Source organism: Marmota monax, unplaced genomic scaffold, assembly GCF_021218885.2.
Source record: "Marmota monax isolate L192 unplaced genomic scaffold, Marmota_monax_Labrador192_F-V1.1 WCK01_AAM20220418_F8-fsc00012, whole genome shotgun sequence".
Taxonomy (NCBI): domain Eukaryota; kingdom Metazoa; phylum Chordata; class Mammalia; order Rodentia; family Sciuridae; genus Marmota; species Marmota monax.
In genome coordinates this window covers 34624097-34633707 of record NW_026695227.1, presented here as the reverse complement: position 1 = coordinate 34633707, position 9611 = coordinate 34624097, and the positions used below count along the sequence as shown (strand labels likewise).

Sequence of the window (9611 nt, the reverse complement as noted above, 5' to 3'; positions counted from 1 at the left end):
CAGGTGTGCACCACTGTGCCGGCAGGTCGGGATGCTGAGAGGTTTGAGGAGAGGTTCTAAGTCCCTACTCCTAATAAAATAATAAGGAACAAGGAAACCACTGTCCTACTCTAATTGCTTCATTGTACAAATGAAGAAACTAAGGCCCAGAAGGGACGCCTCAGGGAAGACCCTTTTATTGGGTGGAAGGAAATCTGGGTTCTAATTCTGCCTAAATCACTTCCCCTCTGTGGGCCTTAGTTTCCTCATGTATAAAACAAATGTTCAGATTCCATGATCATCAAAGGTTCTTTTCAGGCTGTGAAACCTTGGATAAATAAGTTTATAGTAAGGATAATAAGAGCCCATGTTTTTTTGACTCCTAGGATGTGATAGGTCCCAATTTCATGCATTTTTTTTCTTTCTTTTTTACTTTTAGCAAATACGATCCACCAGAATCTCTCTCTCTCCCCCCCCCCCTTTTTTTTTAGTTGTTGATGGACATTTATTTAATTTATTTATTCATATGCGGTGCTGAGAATTGAACCCAGTGCCTCCCACATGCTTGGCCCATGCTCTACCACTGAGCTACAACCCCAGCCCCCTGTCATGCATTTTCCATGGGTGATCCAATTTAAAACTCAATAACTTTGAAATATCTTTATTCCTATGAGGAAACTAAGGCAGAGAGATTAAATAACTTGGCCAAACTCCTTGAATGGCAAGGGCAGCATTTGAACCCTGGTAGTCCCTCTCCAGGGTCTGGGCACTTAGTCACTACCCTTGTGAGATCTAGATCCAGGTTACCCAGTCAGAAATTGGGAGCCCAGCCCTGCTACCCGTGGGTCAGTTCTCCTTCCTCTGAGCTGGGCCACCTGCCCAGCCAGGATAGTGCTGGCCTCAGGCTCTCTGGAGGAAAGACACCATGCTCAGCAGGCACCTTGCAGAAGAGGGCTTTAGGCCAGAACAGGGCTTCTGGAAGGAGGCCCGGAAAGGTGAAGAGCTTTTGTTAAAAGGGACTCCAGGAAGCTCTGAGGGTTCTTGATCAGAGTAGCAAGTGCACAGTGTTATATAAAATCCCTTCCTGGCCCCTCACACAGCGGCCTGCTCCCTTCAGAGACCTCGTGCTGGCCCGGCTGGACTGGCCTAGTCTGCAAAGTCTCTCAGGGATGACTCCTGCCACCCAATGCCACAGATATACAGTGTTCCTTCCTCCCTGGTTATTCCAGTCTCTTCTTCGAGGCTTCACTGTTAGAACTTGATGTTGGATCTGGCTTCCTCCTCAGAAGACAATTTATGGCGATATGTCGAAGACTCTGTTTTAATGAAGTTGCAAAAGTAGGTTAATGGGCTGTGGGTGTTTTTCATTCCCCTCCCCCTGCCCCATCTCCACCCCTGGGCGGATGAATGATGCGTCTTCCAGCAAGATGCAAAGTCGGGCTGAGGATCTCGGGCCTGGACTCATCAGCTCGCATATTCCTTCCTTGGCCTCCCACTCAGCTCCTCAGCACCACTCCTCCCTGCTGCTGAGAAGGTGCTCGGAATATCTAGCCCTAGTCCCTCCTGCTGTAGCTGTGACCCAAGATGCTCCAAAGTCTTCCTAGAGAGAGGAGCCGGGCATTTTTGAATGGCAGGGACTGGGGCAGGTTTTGGGACCCAAGGGAAGAAGGAAGCTGGAATTAGGGAGACTGCATTTCTCTTGGGTTGGAGCGGCAGGGAGTTAGAAGCTTACCCAGCCAGGATTCAGAGAACACATCTCCAGGTGTTGTCACTGCCTCTAGTTTGTATGCATTTTCTGGTACCATGCCCGAGACAGAGCTATCCTTATAATGTTTGCTAGGGGAGTGATGGATATGGGGGTGAAGGACTTTTTCCCTACTCGAAGTCTCTAGGGTTGGAACTCACCGTCGTCTTACTCACCTCTGAAGTGGCCCTCAGCCCCTTTCTGCTTGTCTCCAGGCTGCCCACCTCTCTGCTAATCCTTGCTTTATACTTCTGTCTTTCAGGAAGTTGTCCAAGCTGCAAGAAGAGTTCACCATTTGCTTTCCTGGGTCCAAGATGAAGCTCTGTTATACCTGAAAGTGTGGGGGTCTCTGGGGAGAGGGGTCTGTATCTTTTCCTCCTGAATTTACTCCTGCTCCTACAACTGCCAGGGCTGGGCTCTCACAATGGGGTAGGGTTGTTTTTGGAGACACATACCCAGAAAGACTGCTGGGGACTTCAGGAGGTCCCTCTGCCTGGCCCTTCCTCCCTCCAGAAAGCCAGGAGCATGCGTACTTTCTGACACGCAATCACTCCCAAGGCAGTAAGGATCCCTCTCCATCCCCAGCCCCTCATCACCAATGAACTAAGGCTGTTGGCCAGGACTCGGGACAGGAACACCAAGACAGGGTGGAGCATGGCCTTGCCACCCTGAAACTCCACATTCCTGTGGGAGCCTGGGGCCCCTCTCTCTTTCCCTCCAAGCCCTTAAAAAAAAAAAAAAAAAAAAAAAGCCCTAGAGCTGGGGTTGTAGCTCAGTGGTAGAGCACTTGCCTAGCATGTGGGAGGTACTGGGTTCGAATCTCCACACTGCATATAAGTAAATAAAATAAAAGTCATTGACAACTAAGAAAAACTAAACCAAAAATGTTAAAAAAAAAAAAGCTCTAGCTTTTTTCTTTTTCTTTCTTCTTCTTTTTTTTAAACTGCTATAGCTGCCTCATCACTGGGCCCAGGCAGTAGCACAGGCCTGTGGCCTTTTGGAGTAACTCTCTAGAAACCCTGCAGCAAAGTCCAGAAACCCCACTGTGATCCCCAGGCCAACTCCACAGGAATACCCAGAATTCTACAGTGGCATCGAGAATCGACTATGACACCCCCAAAGCCCCATAGAAACATAACACCCAGAACTCCCAGGACGGATAGTGCTACAATGTCACCCCAAACCACTCAGGAACCTCAACGTAGGCCCCTGCGGAAGCATTAAAGCTTCTCACACTGTTTTTCACGCCTCAGGCAGGGTGTTCTCTGACTCCAAAGCCCTCATTGGCCCTTCCTCTCCACTGAGTGTTGCCATGGTAGCAGGAAAAGGGAGTACACAGGACACGCATGTGGCTTGGTGGAACATGGAGCCTTCAATCGGGGTTTGGTAGAGAACCCAGTTGCCTGCCACTGTGTCAGAATGTCCAAGAGCTCAAGCAGGAGTTGGCTGAGGCTAGTTTTATTTAGAGATGGGTGAACACATGAGGATATGCCTTCTCTTTTATTGGCCCACCTGAGGGCTCCCCTCTTCTGAAATACTGAAGAGAAGAAGCTGGAGGAGGGCAGGTTAAATGGTCCCTAAGTGTCCAGGGAGGCTGAGAAGCCATGAATACTTTGCATCTGAAATAGGAACCTTGGACCTTCTGTGGAAAATTCCACTGAGGAAGGGGAGACAGGACTCCTGGGTTCCCGTAGTCACGCATGAACAGATCTGTCTGGGGTCTGAGTCTGGTAGAGGAGGGAGTAGGAATGGAGATGGTGGGAAGGGTGGAGAGTTAGGACATGGCTGTTCAGAGGGAGGAGACAGGTCCATGCCCCTTAGTCTGATGAGAGAGAAGAGTCAGTCAGGTTGCATCCAGGACCCTGAGTTAGGAATAGCTGGAGGGGGTTGTTCAGTGCAGGGAGAAACAAGGGAAAGTGGAACCCAGATTTTCAAATCAGGTAGGGCTTCATGGAGGAGGAGAGCAGGCAGCAGCACTGGGAGAGAGTTAGGGAACAGAATGGGAAGGGCTCTGTGCGGGGACTCTATGGCTTTTGGGGGGGTGAAGAGTCAGTGCTCCAGGCCAAGCTGAGAGGTCTACCTGTGGCGTAAACAGGTGGTGCTCTCTGGGTGTGCAGTCCTGAGGAGGAGGGGTAAGTGTGAACCTGGATTCAGGTTAGGGACCCCAATTCACACACCCTTCTAGTGTTTTCCTCCTCTAATCTCTAAAGGTGGGGCAAAAGCACCAAGCATCTCTGATTCTTAACAAAGGTTCCCCGGCAGATGAGAAAACCACTTGGGAGGAGGCCACTTAACTTAGGCTCATGATTTAATGGATCTAAACCCTGACAGCCCCTCCCTGTGTGCGACAGTCAAGTACTGCTGGGGCTAGGACAGCATTCCCACCCCAGCTCTGCCATCAGCCAGTCCCTTTGACAGGTCTCAGTTTCCCCTACAAATGAAGGGAGTTGCACAGATGGGTCTCCAGGACCCTGTCCACCATTTGATAGGTTTCTCATTTTCAAGATCCTTACAAGTATCAAATGAGACGATGAGCCCTGAGAGGCTTTGTCCAAGTGACAATGTGCTTCCAAAGTGTGGGTTGGCCAGGGAAGGTGCTTTGAGATGGGCCATGGGCCATCTCTCTGGCCTCAGAGCCCTGGCAGGGGATGAGGGAGCCTGGCTCCAGTGTATCTCAACCCCTCACCACAGCCTCACCCACAAAGGCACAATTCCTTCCTCCTTGTAGGCCCACCCTCAGGCTCTGGGGACCAGGCGCTGCTCAGAATGGGGGGTGGGGCTCCCAGAGGTAGGGGCAGAGGGGGTGGGAGCCTCCCTCCCGAGTGGCTCTGAGCTGGAGTACAGCAATTACGCGGGAGGATTTATGTCCCTTTGCCTTTAATCGGAAACTCCGTGTCAAGAAGAAAAATCTGCACTGTCCTCCAGCCCGGCTTCCTGCTTTATCATTATTATTGGAGGAAGGTTGATTTGGAAACTTAAAGAAAAGTGGGGTTGGGGGTGGGAGCCACCAGGGAAGGGGAAGTGTGGGGCAGAAGGGTGGCCTTCCTACTGTTTGTCCTGGTTGGTCATTAAGGAGGCAAGAGCAGGAAGGTGCTGGGGGTCCTGGAGGGCAGGTGGGAAGAGATGAGGGGGGACACTAGGGGAAGGGTTGGAGTGGGGGGAGCTTGAAGGAAGGAATATCCAGGAACTAGGGGGGTACTAGGAGAGGGGCATCATGGGCAAACATAGGGGACAACTGGGCTGAAGAGACCTAGGGAAAAGACAAGGAGGGACATGGTGGAGGGAAGGGGCACAGGGACTCTCTAGGCAGGGAGGGAGAGGGTGGAGCAACCTGAGGGGACAGACAGGGGCCTCAGGGGATGCTGTGGGAGAGAGGGAGGGTGTGGGCGTGTGGGTTGAGGGGTGCAGGAGGGCTGGGGGGTCAAGGAAGGAAGAGGCATCCAGCAGCTGGCCGGAGAAGGAGGGTGACCAGAAAGTATAGCCAGTGCTTGGTTTGTGCAGAGCTGGACCAGGGACCATGCAACTATGGCCATCATAGTTCGTATCTGTTTCCCTGAAGTCTCTCTTCTCTTGGTCACCCAGGACCCATGCTTCCTGGGTTCCTGGGCGGAGTGGCTCAGGCCTCTCACACAGCCCCAGGGTTTTGCCTTCCACTTTGAGAATTGTTTCTTGGGTAATTTGGTAGAGTGGTTGGGAATATGCTGTGGGACCCCTTTGACTCTCAGGCCCTTAGAGGCCTGGAGCAGAGTGCAAGCCTCTGAGGAGGGGTGGACCCCAAGCGAGAAGGCATTCTTCAGCCCTCTGCCCCGTGTGGAAGCCCCCTGGTTATTCTTCCAGTTGCCAGGATTTCATTCTGATGTGTGGAAAGGCACCAGTTCTGGGATCAGGCTGGTACAAATCCCGTCTCTGGCGCTGACAGCCTGTGCACACCTCTCTGAACCTGGGGTTTGGCATCCGCAACATAACGACAGTTACTATCTACCCAGCAGGGTGTTGAAGGATGAGGGATAATTAGGTGAAGTATCAGCATAGAGTAGGCTTTCCAAATACGCCCTGCCCATCTGAGGGCAGCACCCAGTATATACAACCTCTCTACTTTTTCTTTGTGTTTCTTCATCTAATCCTCATGACAACTTAATGCAGGAGCCTGGGTAGATGTCATTATCCTCGTGTTAATGATGGGAAGCATGGTACCGAGTGGTTGAGAGACTTGCCTAAGGCCACACAGCATGTCACTGGAGCAAGAAGTTGAGACAGTTCCATAATACCACCTGCTGGGCATTAGATCTTCTTCTGGGTCTCCTTCCTTCATCCTTACCAGAGCCCCACATCTAGTACTGGGATCCAGCGTCTGCTTTGGGATGCTCAGTGAAGTGGCTCAGCTTCCAATCCTCCTGCAGCCTGGGCTGTGCCTACCCTCATGCACCTCCTCCCCAGCTCCACTAAGAGGTTTATAGCCGTTTATGAGCAATTTCTGTCCATATATCACCGGAGATATATAGCCAGGCAAATATTAGGGACCCAAGCGGAGGTTTTAAGAGGTGAATTTTATTGCTGCTGAAAGAAAGCATGATAGACAGCCTGTGGAGACCCACCTTCCCTTGTGCTCAGTGGTGGCCGGGCGGTGGCAGCATGGGCTGGGGCTCAGCAGCGAAAACCTGTCTGGGAAGCTTGAGCACCGTGCCAGCACCCAGGGGTGCCTGGTGGATGGAAATTTGCAATGGGTGAGTCTCTGTTTCTCAAAGAGCCACATGAGTGGGTGTGGGGGACACAGGAGGTCAGAGGGCACTGGCTAGTTCGGTCTGAACACCCCCTCCAACTTGGGCAGGAAGGGTTAGACCCTCAAGAACACAGATTGAAGTGAGACACGCTTAGGAAAGACTCCTCTGCACAGGCCATGGGAAGAGACTGTGGGATTTCTTTGGCTGGAAGTCCTTAAAAACCAGATCTGGGTTGTAGCTCAGTGGTAGAGCGCTTGCCTAGCATACAAGAGGCCCTGGGTTCAATCCCCAGCCCTGCAAAAAACCTAACTCAACAACAAAAAAACTGGATTGACCAAGAAGACCACCTGCCCCGAGACAGAGGGCTGGACAGTGTGACTCCCTGTGCTCTTGAGCCCCTGCCCCTGGTAGTGCTGGAGGAACCCCTGGGGAGAAGGTCATCCTTGACCTTCTTTGGGGTTCTATCCTGGGTGCCTAGCTCTTGTGCCTCCTGCCTTCTGTGGGCTGCTGGGCATGGGTGAGTGGCAGGAGGGTGAGGAGAGCCTTCTTGGCTTGTAGCATATGGAGAGAAGATGTCCCGGGGAATCCTCGCTCCTGATTTAAGCAGCTCCGACAGCTTTATGGTGCCTCCTTGAGTGAGCCCCCAACGTTGGCCGTTTAACTTTTTAGCGTCGTTTAATGCTTAGACTCTGGCGGACAGGCAGGCCTCTCGGCCCCAGAGGCAGCAGCACTAAATCAGGACACTCTGAGGCCCCAATAAATAATTTTTACAGGGCACGCAGCCCATAGATCACCAGTGGGGGTGGGGGGAGAGTGGCTGTGATATTTCAACCATTGTCATATGTGACTACCCTGTGCTCTGACTCCAGGTTGTCCACATGGCAGCCGGCTTCATAACCACAGTTGATTTGGGGTCCTTTGCTGAGGGTAAGGCAGGGATAGGGGAGATGGTACCTCCATAGCCCCAGCCAGTAGAGAACCCGTGGCCTCCCATGGCCTGGAAGTAATGCGTGTCTACTCAACTCGCTCCCGGCCAAAGAGATCAATGTTGCCTTTGCTATTCTCCTGACCTCCTCTGGAACCTGAGGAAGTTCAAGTAAGAGGAAGCCTGTGCCTGGATGCAGGGCAGCACTAGACCCGGCCTGCTAAGGCCCGAGGTAAGTAGGAAATGGGCCGTTTCCTTAGGCCACTTATGCTTCTAGAGCGAAAGACAGAGGTGCAGAGACACAGAGGGAGGGATTGGGAGTGTGGATGAAGATGGAGGAAATGGAGGGACAGGCCCGGTCACGAGAGGGACAGAAAAATGAAGACCAAAAGACATACGCAGAAAGACTGTCTCCCCAGTCAGGGGAGCCAGGCAGGGTTTGTGGCAGAGGAGGAGGCCTTTCCCTAAAGCCTGGTACCAAGCCAGAGAAACAGCAGGACCCGCAAGCCTGGGGCCTGTGTCCACGCAGGCCTGCCCACCCGAGCCCTTCCATGGCTCCAGGCCTGTGTTTCCCTGCACCAGCTCCACACTGCCCCCTCCCCCTCCCCTCAGTGCCCTTGCCCTGTCCCCTCATCTGTAAGGTCCTGGGATTTGCAGGGACACTTAATCCATATGGAGCTGATTCATTCCCATCTAAATCATCTCCATGAGCTTCCCTAAGAGCCCTCTGATGTGCCAGCCTCCATTCCTCTCCCTGGGTGAGGGTGGGCTGGGGGCTGCCAGTAAACAAACCTCAGCCGCCTTCCATCCATCCTGGCCTCGTCCATCAGTCCCGCCAAGACCATTCATCTCTCCTGCCTTGGTCCCCCTACTCCTCCAATCCCTCCATCTACCCATCTGTCTCTTCCTGTGTTCCCTCCTCTTCACACCCATTGATTGGAGACTCATCCTCCCCATTGACTGGAGACTCCTCCTCCCCTCTGTTCCAGGTAGGATCTAGGGGGGCCATCTCAGCCACTCTGCTGCCTTCAGACAGGAGTCTTACCTTAATTCTGGCTCAGCAAGGTGAGGGTGCTCCTCGTTCATTACCTCTCAAGAAGAGAATCCTTCAAGTTGGATGATTTTTCTATACAGTATTGATGCCCTATGGAAGTTCTTTCTTCTGTCTAGCTTGTGTGCTTGACATTCACATAGGATTGCCTGCCTGAATGAGAATGAGGCAAGATTACAAAGTTCTATTCAAGCATGAGCGTCTCCAAGATTTGTAATATGTGCCTTTATGGGTTAATGGGTTGTGTGAGGTGGAAGCCCAGGGAGATGTTCTCCTTCCATCTCCTCCAGCAGAGTCCAGCCCAGTGCCAAGCACTGGGTGCTCAACGTCAATGGCTTTTTGGCCACAATCTTGTCAGCTCCAAGGAGTTTAAATACATGCCAGCATACAAGTTGGGGAGGTTTTTGGTGGAATGATTGACCAAATGGGTCTCATACAGGACTCAGGGAAGCCGGATCATCACATCTCTAGCTGGGGAGGGTGTTCAGGAAACATTAAGAAAATGTCTCTTACTTTTTTTTTTTTTTTTTTTTTGGTACTAAGGATTGAACTCAGGGGAACTTGACCACTGAGCCACATCTCCAGACCTATTTTATATTTTATTTAGAGACAGGATCTCACTGAGTTGCTTAGCACCTTGCTTCTGCTGAGGCTGGCTTTGAACTTATGATCCTCCTGTCTCAGCCTTTTGACCTGCTGGGATTACAGGCATGTGAGATGTCTCTTACTTCTGCCTAATTTTTTCCCATTTTTTTTGCAGTGCTGAGGATGGAGTCCAAGGTCTCAAGCAAGTCAGGTAAGTGATCTACCACTGAGCTACATGCCCAGGCCCCACTCAAACTTCTTAACCCAGACCTGCAGGTAGAGATTGTCCAAATAACTCTGTCTTGGTAACTGTGGGGTTGGGGGGAAGAGGAGAGGAGGAGGAGGAGGAAGAGGAGGAGGAGGGGTACTGATGGGGCCTTCCATGGTTCTTTGGGGGAAACTATTTACATACAGGAATATGAAGAGAATGCAGAGGGCACTGCTGCCCCCAGCCCCAGCCTCGTGCATTCTGGCCCTTCCCCTCTCAGCTCTTCATCTCAGCTCAGGAAAGGCGATTCTAAGGATGGGCTGGGAGACTGCTAGCCCCTCAGGAGAGGAGCCAGGAACAGTTCTGGCCCCACCTCAGCTTCCTGTGCACAGCATCCT

General features: G+C 51.9%; 1 long non-coding RNA gene and 1 other non-coding gene across 2 annotated transcripts; one reads left to right on the top strand and one right to left on the bottom strand.

Moving 5' to 3' along the window:
* Positions 1–538: 538 nt before the first annotated feature.
* On the bottom strand, positions 539–8845 carry LOC124087279 (uncharacterized). The gene is made up of 3 exons (XR_006850022.2): positions 8415–8845; positions 1900–1998; positions 539–1295 (listed from the first exon to the last, which is right to left on the bottom strand). It is a non-coding gene; the product is annotated as an uncharacterized LOC124087279 (long non-coding RNA).
* Trnaa-agc (transfer RNA alanine (anticodon AGC)) lies at positions 6677–6746 on the top strand. Its single transcript has one exon. It is a non-coding gene; the product is annotated as a tRNA-Ala (tRNA).
* Positions 8846–9611: the final 766 nt, after the last annotated feature.